The following is a 15,867-nucleotide window of genomic DNA, read 5'->3' on the forward strand; positions in this document are numbered from 1 at the left end:
GGGGAAGCGTAATATAAAGTCAAACTAAATATGATTCTCAAAAATTTAAATGCCTACCTTAAAATAATTAAACAATGTTAAGAATAACATTAGATTAAAATAAATTGAGGAAAAGTATACAGTGTATTTTTATAATTAAGGCCACGTGAATTGTCAAATGATGTTATGGAAGGACCGGACTATGAATAGAACCAAAACAGAAATAACGTCAAGCATGCCCTTTATTGGAATAAGTATCAACTCTATTAAAATATAATTGAATTATAGCAGACTCTTATACTGCTTACTGGGACAATGCGCGACCCCGCGTGGTCAGACAGGGGCGGCGGCGCGCATAGTTGGAGCACGCGGTGCGAGCGAGCGGGCGCGCGCGCGTCTCCGTCTCTAACCGAAAAAGGAGAAACGATTGTGCTCGATTGAACTACCGCGAACGCCGCAGCGACGGATGCTGCTCTGTAAATTATGTAAATTAAAGACATGTATCACGCTATTTTCTTGTGAATACGCCGCGTTACGTTCACCGGCGGAAAGGTGTGCTGATAATCTGGCGGAAAGGGAGAGCAATATGTTTTTACCAGATGATGTGTCCAGGAGGATTTGCAGGATTTAACGACGCCGCTCAAACAAGAGAAACACACGCTCGTACGAGAAAAGGAGTAAACACCGGCAACGCCATACTACAATTTACGATTATATCCGACGAGATGCTGACGAACTGTTGAGTCTTGGCATTAAATTAGGAGACCCTTTCGACAGGCTCGCTTCAGTTCAAATAGCGAACAGAGGATGCAGCACACCGGTGAGTACCATTGACTGAGTGTTGTGCTAAATTATAATTAGCTTGTGATATCCCGAGGATTTGTCTTTGCTGATATAAATTAACGCTATACATTGAAATATACATCTTTAGGTAGCTGTATTGTCTTTGATAGACACTGAAATCCTTGGCAAACATAGCTTAAATGCTAACAACGCGGTGGTGCTGAAATACAAACGGACTGATCGAGACGAGCGATATTAGCGGTTAGACTGTAAACTGAAGGTGTTTCCACCTATTCTTAATACGCTTTACACTTTAAGATCCAAAGCGGTTTGTGGTCTTTATAATGTCTTTATTTTCTTCATCCGTCTTGCTTACCGAGTCAGAGTAAATGAAGACTGAGTGTGCAGTTCAGACAGACGGTTGTTCTCTTGATTTATCTCTTTGAATTATTATGTCATATGCTGCTCTTGACAGGTTTCCCTTGGCTTGCAGTCAATTTATCGAATTTGGTTCTTCTGTTTGCAAGTTGCGACCTAAAAATACACGCTTTTGTGTGTTTTTATGGCTTCCATGTCTTCTGTTCTGTGTGTTTAACTCAAGGCAGTGGCCACTGTTGGTCAGTGCTGTAGTAATAGTTGCCTTATGGTTTGGCTTTGTTTGAATAGTAGCACGATGTTGTAGTAGGGTTTGTAAGATCTCTCTGGCATTCGTTAATCACGCAAAGGATGAAATCTGTATTAATGTACCTAGTTCTTTTAAAGTTGATTCCAGAATGTTTAAAGGTTTTGATTTATTTGCAATAAAATGTCAAGATGTGGAATTGCGAAATAAAAGGCAATATATGTTCTTCAAAGACTGGAAGCCGCTTAGTTGTTAACATTTTGACAAGTGTTTTTTTTTTCTGAGTTTATTTTGCAAATGTAGATTTTATTTTCCTTCAAAATATAAAACCATTACTGTATGTGACCTGAACTGATTTGGCCTGCTTTTTCATAATTCGAAATATGTGACTGACCTCTCTTTTCATAATTAAAAATACGAGACAGTCATCAGAGTCTAGCAGTTTACTCTGTTTTCTTGTGCACATAATTATACCATGATTACAAATGTGATTCACAGGCATTTTTACATTAATTTTAGAATAAAACTTATTTTCAATGTTGCAAGAAATAAATATTTAATATAAAAAATGTTATAAACAACATTACAAATAAGAGTTGCTTTAATGACACACCAAGAATTTTAGCTGCTTAATCAGAAATGTCTTACAGTTTCAGTGTTGTAAACTTGTTTGTTTTTTAAGAATTTAACAAATTCTTCTTAGTAAGTACTTTTACACTTGCAATAAATTTAATGTGTACTTTTGATACACTTTTTGTGTATTTGTAGTTTATTTGGAGTGTAATTTATATTTTACGAGCAATTGTTTTTTTTATATTTTAATAATATTTTGGGGGGGGATTTTTACCTTTTAATGGCTAGGACAGTAGAGAGTATTGACAGGAAAGCATGGGAGACAGGGGAAGGATCAGCATAGGACCTCAAGGCGGGAATCAAACTCGGGTCGCCATGAGCACTGGTGTGCATGCGTCACGCACTAAACACTTCACCATTGGCGCAGACGGTTGGTTTCACATATACCCTGATCAAATTAATCACAGAAACGTTATTCTTTAATAACCAAGTTAGAATTATTGTTATTTCTAGGGTTGCACGATTAATCGAAAAAAGGTCACAATCTCGATTTGTCCCGACCCACGGCTACGATCTTAATTCTGCTTTTCTACCATTTAGCGTATTATATTTTCAAGGTCAGGAGAGAAGCGTAAAGTTGGTCATTGTTTTATATGTTGCAACTTGGATCCCTTCAAATGGTGTTAAAAGTGTCACATACTGCATTTATAAGGTCAGCCAAAGCACACCAACTCGCACCAAAATTCTGTCGTAATTTAATGACGTATTTGCAGACGCGAAATTACACAAAAGCTGACGCACTGTTTGTTTATTACCGAGAGGACGTGCGTGTGCCCGCCAATGGTGTCTACTTTAATGAACACTTAACTTTACATTACTTTAATGTCTTACCGTTGGTTTGAGAAATAACAATAATAATAAGTAGCCTACTTATATTAAACTTTATTTTACATATTGTGTAAATTGTGAGAAAATTGTGATCTTGAATTCAAGCAAAAAAATCATGATTCTCATTTTAGCCAGAATCGTGCAGCCCTAATTATTACTATTAATCATTATTAATTATTTTAAAACTTTCATATTTCTCGAGCCAACAAAGTTTGTTTATTTAGTTATTACTTTTGGAGAAACTGCGTGAGGATGTTTCTGCTGCATTCTGTTATAATACCAAATTTTTTCGCAGTTTGTTTTATGAAAACACTTGAGATTTTGTGTAAGATGATAGTGTTTTTTTACATGGTAAATGCTGGTGAAGAAACTCCACAGCTCTGGGGATGAAGCTCACGTCTTCATATTTTAGCGAAACAGCTGAAAACAATATAAACATCACACATGCTTCAGTATGTGTGTGGTAACTGTAACATGACCACCCTTTCCATTCACAACAGAAAATGCAGACTTTGTATAGTACTTCATATCATTACTTCAATCAATAGCATTTTGCATTTATTTTAAATGACAAACACTAGTTCAGATTTCTTTTTCTTCACGTGTACAGCACTATTTCATCCAAAATTGTGAAAAAATGTACTTGTTGAACAGCTTATTCAGTTTTACTTCATTCCGCTATGTTATCTAATTAAATGCCACATTTCCACACCACATCGTCTTATCTTACCGTCGCTTTTTGAACTTGTAAATGGCTTTGTGTGTCTAAGAAATCTCTGCTGATTATTAATGTACAAGCGATGTTTAAAAATCTCTCCGCTTCAATGGTAATCTGACCCATATTATATGACAGGATAAAACAACAGAAGCTTATTGTAGACATGAACCTCAAAAGCACATTATAAGCCACTTATTATGTGTAATCCACATATCTCACCTGGATTATATCATGAACCAAATGAAGTATGAGGCAATATCTAGACCATCTTTTCTGGTTCATTGTGTACCCTAACCCCGGTGACCATAGTGACACACACTTTCACATGCTTGACCTAGATTGGACAAAAGTGTTTGTGTGTTGTTCTTGGTGTTACTTAATAGGATGAGGAGTAAAAAAAAAGATGTCTTCATCTCTCCAGCTGTTACTTCACTGTAAGTGTAGTCCACACTCCACACCTTGGAGTTTTACAAGCGCCAGATTGCAATTAGTAACATTTACTGTCTTCTTGACACTGTTTAGTCTGTTGTCTGGATCCACCTGCTCATAGCTTTTAAATGAACCTAAACTTTTAAATGGATCTTGTGTTAGCTCTAAAGCAAAAAGAAGAATTTTCAGCCATTATTATTGTTTTAGTGAATCAGAACAATCTGCCTAGAAATATCAGTTGTTGAATCTTGCTGAGGATTGAGTATGTGATTGGTTAAAAAGAAATCAATTGTGACAGCAAATTAACCAGCCTATTTGCGTCAGAGCCTGAAGCAAAGATCCACTATATCAAATGATACATTTGATGATTCTTGCCTTTAGTGTCAATCAGAAAGAAATGACAGACAATGAATGGTCATAGTGGGACCTTTTTTTGCATTGCAGGCTGACCTTTTCATCTCAGGATGAACTGCCACTTAACTAAGCTGTAAATTATGTAGGTACCTCAGTAATTCAAGACAGACACCATGTCTGAGGGTCCAGTTTAAAATGGCTGTTTGTTGATGTTAGTCTTCCTGAGTATTTGGATCGTTCAGAGTATAGATGTTTGCATTCTGTTGTGTACAGTAAGAGTCATACAGGTTTAAAACAGAATTTAAATGAGTACATAAATTGCACTTTTTAAAGAAAAGACTTTAGCTTCTGTTTTCCCAAGGTCCAATTTTGTGCAAGACAATATCTGATATACAGACTTTTTTTTTGCATTTCATTTTTTTTCTTTTTTCTTTTTTTTTGCAATAAAATAAACAAATCTTTGGGTTAATGCAAAATAATGTTGTCAGTATAGGAGCTGAAAAGCAATAGTTTACCCAAAAATGAAAATGTGCTTGCACTCGAATTAGGGCTGGGTGAAATGGCAAAAATGCAATCTCAATATTTATTTTCCATAATGAATGATAACGACATGTATTTCTATATAAGTGTTGTTGCTTCCAGATTTAAAAGAGTAGCTCAACAATGACTGAAGCCACAAAAATTAAAGTCCAAAATCCATTAAATGGCATAACATTTTCGGCCGATAGATTTTGGTGGCTGAAAATTCGGTACGTCTCTAATATTAACACACTTTAAGATTCGCATTGTTGCACATTAATGCGGTGTGATTGGTTCTTAGATCAATATAGAGGGGAAAAAAGTCCAATGTTTATTGTTATTGACACAAATTTGTAGTGATTCGATATAATATCGTTTATCGACCCAGCCCTAACTCTAATGGTTCCAAACCTTTATGAGTGTCTTTATTATACTGTGTTCACTACTGATTATTATGCTGATCACTTTTGTGTTCAATAAAAGAAAGTAAGTTCAAACATGTTCAAGACAAATGTAAATGGTGACAATTTTATTTTTATTTATTTTTTTGGTAAACTTAAAGAAAACCTAATTTAAGGATTTCATTGAAAATCCAATTAGAGCCACTTGTTTGGTAAGTTGCAGTAGGTCTCGTATAATACATCCACTAAAAGCCATGGAAAATATTACTGTAGAAAATCGTATTGTACATAAATCATCTAAACAGTTGGATGTTATTAATTAATATTACAGAAATTTAATGTACAAAATTAATAAATGTATATTTATACAAATTTATATTATCAATAAATAATAACATGTTGGACTTGTGAAGCTGCGCATGGATGGATTTTTTTCTTCAGTGTTTGGATTTTAGCCGTGAAATTTAAACTGAACTGAACTGAACTGAACTGAACTTCAACTCTGAAAACTGGACTGACACAATTATTTTCTGCAGGTGAGGTGTGGCTTCTGATGGCTCTCCTTAGCTGATGTAAACAACTGGGACCTTCGTAATAAAAACAAATTCACTCCAAAATAATAGTTTAAAATAATTTTTTACTCATAAACGCAAAAATATAAAATTAAGTAAAATCAATCATGTTTGTTCTACAGAGAGCCAACTGTTATCCTTTTGATAAGCATAGTTTTTGGGGGGTTGTGCAGTTTATATCACAGAATTTCTACAAAGCATGTTGTATGCTCTAAACTCGCAGACTTTTTTGGCTACATTCATAACGTATCTTTATTTCCCCCATTTAAAGTACAAAACATGTTTATAAATTGATATTTTTCTGCTTCTATAACTCTGGTTAGTTATATAAAATAAAAACAGATGATTCAATATAATGGTAATATACTTTCTATGTGAATTTATATTTTAAGTTTTTACTGCAAATGTCACATCCATGGAATTGCTCATTTATAGCAATCACATATTTTCAAGCCCCCTTGAAAGTTTACCCCTTGTAGCCCTGTCTCAAACTGCATTTCCTCAGCAAAAAAGGATGTTCTGGGAAGGAACAGTTCAAATCTGGTCCTAAAGATTTGCCTTTCTGTAACCAAGCATGGGTGGAAATTGCTGATAACGTCTACGGAAGTCACGTTAGTTTTTAGACTTGTTATCATCAGGTAAACAACACATGGTGCTACATCATTATTCCCCAAGCCTGTGGAAATACGTGGCCAGTTTACAACGTGCTCATTCACCCAGCTGATAACAGGCTGAGAGCAAGCTCTGGATGGAAAAGAAGTATTGGTGGATCCTATTGCTTAATTTTATTCAGCCTCCGGCCATTCAACATGTTTTTGACTTTCTTTCTTCAGAGCATTCTAGAATTTTTCTTAATCTAATGCAAGTTAACAGAGTTCAACACAGACAATTTTTGACTGTCCACAATCCCTATTTAATCTACATAACCATTCACTGTAAAATATGGCCATAAGATTAACAGTAATATATGTGCAAATGCTACAGTATCAATCTGTAACCCGTTTAATTTTCTTAACACAATACATTGAATAACTCTACATTTTAAGTATAAATAAACCATGTTTTTTTCATCGATATGTACAATAGAGTTTTCTTGCGTCTAAGTTTGATAAATATTTATTGCATTGCGTTAGTGTCCTGAATGTTACCATGATAAATATTTAGTAGTTGTGTGAATGACAGAGCATATGTTTCTCTTTTTGGGGATTAATTGGTTATGGTGATGAGCCCTGGGTTATGATATGATCATCTCATCAACACCTGCTTTTGCTGTTGTTTTTGTCTGTGTAACAAGCATGTGTAAATTTAAGTATTTAAAAAAAATGTTGGTGTATTAACACTATAAATGAATAAAATATTGTAGTCTACTATAAAATGTATTTGTTTTATAGGTGTGAACTCATACTGGTCTCATGGTTCAGTTCCATTAAGATTATCATGGGATCGTTTTGGTTAAATTCGATATCTCGGTGCATTACAGTGCATTGACGATGCTTTCCATAAACCAAGGGTGTCCAAACTCGGTCCTGGAGGGCCAGTGTCCTGGAGAGTTTAACTCCAACCCTAATCAAACACACCTGAATCATCTAATCAAGCTCTTGCTAGATATACTAGAAACTTCCTTGCAGGTGTGGTGAAGCAAGTTGGAGCTGAACTCAACTGGACACCGGCCCTCCAGGACTGAGTTTGGACATCCCTGCCATAAACAATTTTCTATTTTACTTCACAGCACAAGAATTCTTGTAGTAAAAATGTATCATTTATAGACCATTTCAATGGGGTCATGTCATTGGCCTATGAACATTTCCTGCTTGTTTTTTAAACTATTTCATGACTGTAACAAGAAGCAATTCAATCATAACCTAGTGTTAAAACAGATATCATAACATTATTTATCAATATGGGGCTCATTTTGGATTCTCGGTAGCTACAGAAATTAAAAATGCAAAACAGAAAATACGTTGGGAACATTGTTTTTCTTTACATCCCTCATAATGGTCTATAAATACATTTTCTGTGTATTTGTGATATAATATTGTCCTTTAATACAAGCTCTCAAATCTATGAACTGTACCTTTATAAGACCTGCTTAAAGAAAACATTCTTTTTGAATGCATTTAGTAAAACGTAAGTACATGCACAGAACAACATGAGCATTTATAGCAAATAAACAAACGTAAACATTATCCCGCTTGAGCGAGTTGTTAAACACCTATGATTGGTTGCACGCTTAACAGAAAGGGCTGCGACTGGCTCAAACGCGCCGGCGCGGTGGAGAAAACTCGTTTTGCAGACATGCTCGCGTCTTGATCCACAAGTATCGCTAAAACAGTAGAGAGGAGAGGAATTGTTACGCCAGCAAGTCAAAGAGGCCACAGTGAGAAAAAGAGAGAGTGAAATAGTTTACTTTCATTTACTCCATAGTGGTAAAATAGGGGCTTCTGCAGTGACAAAAGTGTCAGTAAAAGACTGCCCAGCAAACAAACACAGTGAATTGTGTAGGGTTTCTGGGTTTTAATTACTCACGGTTGCCTCCCTCGTCATAGTAGTCTACCGCATCACAGCGCATATGAGATAAATGACATCAGTACATAATAACCGGTTATGATTTATTACTGAACCAGTAACGAATTGTCTGCGTCAGCATCGCGGTGCACCAAAGAAACAATTAATATTGACACCCCTAGTGTGTTTTATGGTTTCTACTGTATTTTTAACTTTAGTACTTTGCAGCCACAGTTGCTTATTATTTTTATTGTATTCTATAGTGAAATTATATGAAAGGTCCCTTGAAGTGCTTTGAAATTTGCGTTATTTAATCTATGTTTGACTATGTTTAATCTCAACTGCAAAATGAAGAGTGTGAGTAGATCAACCCCTTTAAAAAAAACAGCCTATAGCGTTATCACTGCTCTGCCAGTGAGAGTGGTTAAGATCAAGTGCATCAAATGAAAAGCCAATATGAAGCACCATGAAAGGGGTGGGGCATGTCAGATACTAGAGAGCATTTTATTGGTCAAGATTTGATAAGAAACTGAAGTATGAGGTGACTTACATAATCATTGATCAATTTAGGCGGAAGTGACAAACTTTTTCAAAATGCAAATTTTGTCACTCTTGAAGCACACTAACTTATAGCTATCCTTAAAGCTAACAGATTAAAAACTAACATCTTAAAAAAAATATATATATATATTTCACGGGACTTTTAAAAATATTAATTTTGGGAAAAAAATTAAATAATTATGTACCTTTACACTACTAAATGCCACCCCTCCTCCTCCGCTTCATCAGCCAAATGTATGTTCGCGAAACATTTGCGATGTTCAATTCATAATCATTTGTGTGGTGTTGCTTACAGGTCATTTATGATATATTCTACTACGCTACACTGTTCCTTTTAGAAGACAGAAAACTGAAACCTCTTTGTCAACAAAATGCACTCACTATTTGTTTTGCCAAAGCTATTTACAATTGAAACATTGTGTGACACTCACTCCATCCTTCCTTCCTTCCTTTTATTTATTGCTCCGGCAGATCTGATCATACTCATGCTATCCTCCACACCTCTTCCACTCCCACATGGCCAAACTTCAGTTGGTTTTGTTGTGGTGGAATTTTGTCCATTGTCACCGGCTGTCACTCACACCAGCACATATTTTATCTCGGGAAAATCTCTCCAACTCTTTTTGTGTGCGTGTGTGTGTGTGCGTGTGTATGTGCACGACCCCCTCCTCCATTATCTCCCTCTCTTGTTCTCATTCACACACATTTTTCCCACCCATTTCAACACAAACCCCCTCCTTCCTTATCTGTCTCCCTCCCTGACTGGCTGTCTAAAACCTTGATGTCCTCTCTCTCTCTTACCCACAATCCTTTCCTGTCCCCCCTCCTCCATTTTATCCACACTTTTTTTCATCAGCTTCATCATAGCTCAACCCCCCAAAATCTTTCTGTCTGCCCCCTCTCGAAACACACACACACACACACACACACACATACACTACGTTCCCTGGCTCCCTCTTTGTCTGCCTCAGTAAATCAGCAGAGCCTGCTCAGTTCCAGGGGATTAATGTGTGTATGCTGGTGAAGAGAGCAATGAAAAAACTAGGAGAGGCAGAGAGGGCTCGATTTTTGTGTAGCGCCTGTTGTGTTTGGAGTTTTAGAGCTCTGTGGGAGCGGAGTTTGTCCGAGGAAGAGAAAGTCAGAGTGCTTTAACAAAACGGTGCGCTGATTAGCTCTACCGTTGTTGAAGAAGAGCTTGGATGTGAGGTGATATCCGACATATGTGAAGCTCCTTGTCCAGTGTGAGCTTCGATTTAAAGGCCCGTCAGACTTTTTATACTCCCAGGAAGCATTTGCACATTTCAAAGAGGATTAAGTGACAGGCATGGATATTTAAATTAGCAACACATCTGGGTGAGGTTGAACACCGTATGTCATGATTAGTCCCACATGCTCCACTGACAGTTGAGAATGTAGAATAACAGAGCTCGTATACCAAACTAAACATCCTCAGCGGTGACTGGGCTTGTCAGATTCAGGTTTTCCCAAAGCACTGTGCATGCTGAATTACACAGGCAAGTTAAGGCTATGTTGAGAAGATTCTGCCTCTAGATGTGGAGCATACTGTATGTGCTCAAATATAGGTTGTGGCTTTTTGTTCTGTGGAAGTCAAGTGCAGAATAAGTACAGCTTTAAAATTATGTTTGTGAAATTCTGGACACTGAAAACACACACACACACACTAAAAAGTGATAATTGAGCGATTCCAGCATTATGGATGTGACATTTACAGTAAAATTTCCAAACATAAATTTACAGCGAAAGTACATGTTAACATTATATTAGAACATCTGTTTATATTTTCCAAAACTACTAACAACAAAGTAATGGGAAAATAAACATGCATTATGGATGTGACGAAAGTATGCAAGTTTACAGTATACAACATATTTTGTAGGAATTCTGTGAATTAAACTGCACAACCCAAAAGAAATAATGCTAATCAAAAGGATAAGATTCGGCTCACTATAGAACAAAAATTATTGATTTTATTTTATTTGACATTTTTGCATTCATGAGGAAAAAGCTTTGGTTGTGATTACTGATGCTCCAATCAGGATTTTTGCAGCCGATACAGATTACCGATTCCTTGTCATGGTAATCTGCTGATACAGAGTACCGATTCTGATGCTTCAAGCTTCATAATGCATAAAACACGTTTTCCCTCTAACTATGATACTTAAATGGAGATCTCTTCTTACCTAAGAGAATAAATGAAGGATGCTGCATATAATCCCTTAAATGTGTCTCCTATAGCCATTTAGGTGTGAACATATCATGGCCAAAAGCAGCTTCACAGAAAATAGATAAAACAAAGAAAAAAATGGGTAACAAAAATGACAAACAATGCAATTTGGAAACACTGCAAATGATGAAGGAACGATTTAACATGTCTCAATCTAGAAAAAGTTAGCAGCGCATATTTGATGCATAAAAAGTTAAAATGCCCACCTTTAAATCTATTACTAAAAGGAATAGGGCCTATAAACTACTATAAATTGCAATAAGTAAATTACAAGAAGTTATATTATTAAATATATATATTTTTTATGATCTATTTAAGTAATATTCTAGCCAGGTTTTAGTGAACTTGCAATATTGTCAAAAACACAGAAGTTCTTTCAGTTCACTGTAAAAAATTGCCGTGATTTCAACAGTAAAAAACTGTAAAAATGCTACAGTACAAATCCGTAATCTGGTTAACGGTATTTCCTTAATATATACGGCGAATAACCGTAAATTGACTTTCCCAGAATTCCCTGCATGGCACATAACTTTTAATGCATTTGGTTGACAATAGCCCCTTTCACACATACAGACCTTTCCGGAAAATTGCCGGCAATTTTCCGGAAAGCTTGAATGTGTGAACAGGTCCTTTTTGAAAATACCGGTAAATTCGTTCTGGCTGTTTTCCGGAAAGAGAAGTTGTAACATTACCGGCAATTTGCCGGAATGCTGCGCTGTGTGAGTGCAGAAGGAAGATTACCGTAATAAGCGCGTGCACGTCTAGAACGTGCTGACGTGAGACGTCTGCTTTAGCCAATCACAACAGTCAGACGCATTTACGTCCGCGCGGTTTGTGAGAATAAAAACCTTTGAATATTTTTCCAGACACATTTAGCTGCTAGAAGTTAGTCACATCACGTTTATATGTTCTTCTTAATGCCAACTGTGTAAATAATCATCGATGCTTATGATAAGCCGTTGTTTGTTTACCTTTAAGCTTTGCGTGTGCCTGTGAAACAGCCTGTGAGCGCCTGCACACGCACATATTATGAACATCTCGACATGCAAAAGTGATCCTGCGAAAGTTGTCCACAATATTGATCATCCACAGAGTTTGTAATTTAGTCAAATGTTTACAAATACAAGCGCAGCCGTTTAAAGCTCATTTGTGGTAATTGATGTCAGAATTTACCGGTATTTTGGAATGGATGTGTGAATGCTCTTTTCCGGAAAATTTCCATAACGTCCTCGCCTGTGTGAACAGCGCTTTTTTCAATATACCGGTAAAGTCGTTCCGGAAATTTTCCAGATATTTACCGGTATCACTGTGTGAAAGGGGCTATTATTATGGATCTTTTTAGTTGTTTCCCCATCAGTTATGTACATTAGAGATTTATGTTACATCTAATGTTGATAAACAATGTATATTTCTTCATGACTTTAATTTTATGCGTGTTACCATACTGGTGTTTAGTAGCTGTGTGAATGACACTGAGCACCTTCTATATGCTGATACTCTTTTCTGCTTGTGGGAAAAGTTGATTGTGATGAGCATTGGCTCATCATGTAACTTCCTCATCACCACCTGCATGTGGGTGCACTAATGTGTCTAACTGTTTAACAAAAGATGTGTAAATGTTGATCATTTAAAATACAGACATTTTACCTCTATAAATTAATAAAATACAGTATTTTACAGTAAAAATGAAAAATTACTTTTACGGTTTGTACCGTATTTTTAACGGTAAAGTACTGGCAACCACAGCTGCCGTTTTTTTACCGTAAATTTTTTACAGAATAATTTTTTACAGTGTTCTTATATATAAAAAAAAAACTAAATACATGCAAGGTAATTCAAATGTATTGCTCATCTTAAACTAACACAAACGCTTGTGATCAGTTTATGAGATTGGCCAGATCAGCGAGTACTGATTGAGTCATTGAATGTGATTGTAGGGCGATACCGATCTCTGGCCGATTGATTGAAGCATCTCGAGTTGTGAAAGATGTGAAATTTTCACTTGTGTGTCTATGGTAAATCAAATATAATAGTTTGAAAACATTGACAGAGACATTTGAGTATTTTTTTAAAGTACTGTAAAATACTTGTTTATACAAAATTGATTTTCATTTTATTCATTACTTTTTGTGACACAGTTAACATTTGCATGGAATTGCTGTTATGCAGTCCCTACTACTTTATTAAGCAAGGCCACCATTTAATTGATAAAATGACAGCAAAGAAATTTATAGAGTTACAATTTTGTTGGTGTGTTTATTAGGCAAACTTATTTTGAACTTTCTAGCCATTAAAGAATTCTGCAAAAGTGGATCATTGTTATGCAACAGAAGCTTTTATAGAAATGTTTATTGAGCAGCAAATACACATACTACTGAATTTTCTGATTGATCGAGTGACACTACAGACAATAATAATAGAAGAAATAATAGAAGTGCCCTCTTTTTCAGCCATGCAGCTTTCAGAAGAGTTTTACCACATATTTTATTTTTATGGCTTTAAAAAAGCACAAGATCCAAACCAAATAGATCTCATTTTTGCAACCCTTTTGGTAAAGCAATGTACTATTTGAAAATGGTATACAAAGACAAGACTTTGTACGACTTAAATGAGGAAGAGGAAAAAATAACCTGAAACCATCAAATGGGTTCAACAAAGTCATACACAGTACTGTCAATGAACAACTTCAGAGCTAACAACAGATTTGTCTTTCAAAATTATACATGAGCAATTCCATGCAAATGTCAACCTGGTCATGAAAAAAAATGGTTTTCACCAAAATATTGAAACCATTTCTAGGTTACTTTACAGCACTTTAGAAATACTCAAAAATGTCTCTGGTAAATCAAATATAATTGTTTGAAAACATTGACAAAGTCACACAGGTGGCAATTTCACATCAGTCACATCCATCCAACGGAGAGGTGTCACATCAATAACAACACTTTCAAAAAAAGTAAAGTATTTTTGTTCTATAGAAAGACATATTTTTTCATTTTAATTAACATTATTTCTTTGAGGTTGTGCAGTTTAATTCACAGAATTTCTACAAAGTATGTTGTGTACTGCAAACTCGCAGACTTTTTTGGTCACATCCATAACGCATGTTTATTTTCCTTATTTAAAGTACAAAACATGTTTACAGATTGCTATTTTTCTGATCCCTTAAATCTGTGGTCAGCTGTTCTGGAAAATATAAACAGATGTTTCAAAATAATGTTAAAATATACTATCTATGTGAACATATGTTTTGAGTTTTTACTGCAAATGTCACATCCGTAACGCTGGAATTGCTCATATACGATTTCTATACAATGAATGAATATGTAATTGTCTGTCATAATTGAGTTTGGGAGTGAGTGTGTGAGGGATATGCTTGGTGTATGTGTGTGACTTTCTGTAATCACTCTGTCCGGTATTTAGCTTTCACTGGAACTCCTTGCCCTGAGGACACAGGCAAATAAGCTGGTGTTTAAAGTAGCACTTCCTGGGTTGTTGATGTTGTTGCTTCGTGTCTTTATATATACACTAAGCTGTATTTTATTGTGATACATTTCTTAGCTGTTGCGACTCCCTCTTTTTGTGAAATTATTTATAACATGACAAAAAATAAAAGGTAAACCAATTTCATTTGTCTCCTGACATGCCATGTCATTATCTAAGATAGAAGGGATTGAGCCGTTTAAGAGGAGTGGCTGATGTCAACTAGTACAACTAGTCTAGGGTGAACTAGCTTGCTTACTTGGACCTCAGTAACCAAGCATACTGTAACAACTCGCTTTGTAAATTTTGTGTTTGCAATAGTGTGAGAGAAAGAGGCGGATGGAATCTATTCTTTCAGTTTGCATTTTTCTTTTATCTGCAGGTGGTTTTCTGAGAACCAGGGCCACAAGCTAAACCTGCATTTCAAGATGAAATCTAGAAGTGTAAATGCCAAATGTCCTTTTGAACAGAATTTTGTCATTTACACAAAATTCTTTATAATTCTCTTTTAACTTAGCATTTTTATTATTATATTAATTAATGTATTTAAATTGCATATAATTTTTCTGAGTCAGATTTCTACTCTTCTGAAAGGTTAATTATTAAGCAGGGCTCGAAATGAAACTTTTTGCTTGGTAGCACTGATGCTCCTAACTTAAAAAATGTAGGTGCACCAGACAAAATTTAGTTGCACCCACATTAACTACAAAGTTTATATTATCGGATTTATTGCATTTGAAATCAACACTAGTCACCGACCTACACACACTGCTGGACTTGAATGAGATAAACTTAGTTAACAATAGTAATTATGATGTGTTTTCACAGGTGGTGTCTGATATTGTACAGATGATATTGACATATAACTTACTATTTGCATACGTCATCCTAATAGCAATACCTCTCACGCTTAAAATGTGTGGCAAATATCGTTTTTGAAAACTCCATTCCTCAGAATATACAATAAAGGGCTTTAGTCATTTTCATAGCTGACTTTTTCCCACTGCAAGTTTTTTCCATGCTTTGCAAAGTATAAATGGCAGATAAACATTCACTACATGATCACTAATAAGATGTGCCATTATTTGTAACTTTAGGTGGTTTCTAAAACAAAATCTGTCAGTGTTACATTCTCTCTTAGCAGGACCTACACATTTTTGCGGCTGTAGCTCCCTGTCATCTGGAGGAAGGCATTGACTGAGTGATTGACAGCTGACTAATTCATTCACGTTCAA

At 35.7% G+C, this 15,867-nt stretch overlaps 1 protein-coding gene across 10 annotated transcripts in view; it reads left to right on the forward strand.

Annotated features, from left to right (window-relative positions):
• Positions 1 to 408: 408 nt before the first annotated feature.
• wnk3 (WNK lysine deficient protein kinase 3) overlaps positions 409 to 15,867 on the forward strand; it is a 72,922-nt gene continuing 57,463 nt past the window's right edge. For all 10 annotated transcript variants that reach the window (XM_021469966.3, XM_021469967.3, XM_021469970.3 and 7 more), the window contains exon 1: positions 409 to 799. The gene's annotated coding sequence lies outside the window, so the exon portion shown is untranslated. The remainder of the gene's footprint in view (positions 800 to 15,867) is intronic.

This window comes from Danio rerio, chromosome 23, assembly GCF_049306965.1.
Source record: "Danio rerio strain Tuebingen ecotype United States chromosome 23, GRCz12tu, whole genome shotgun sequence".
In the NCBI taxonomy this organism is placed as follows: Eukaryota; Metazoa; Chordata; class Actinopteri; order Cypriniformes; family Danionidae; genus Danio; species Danio rerio.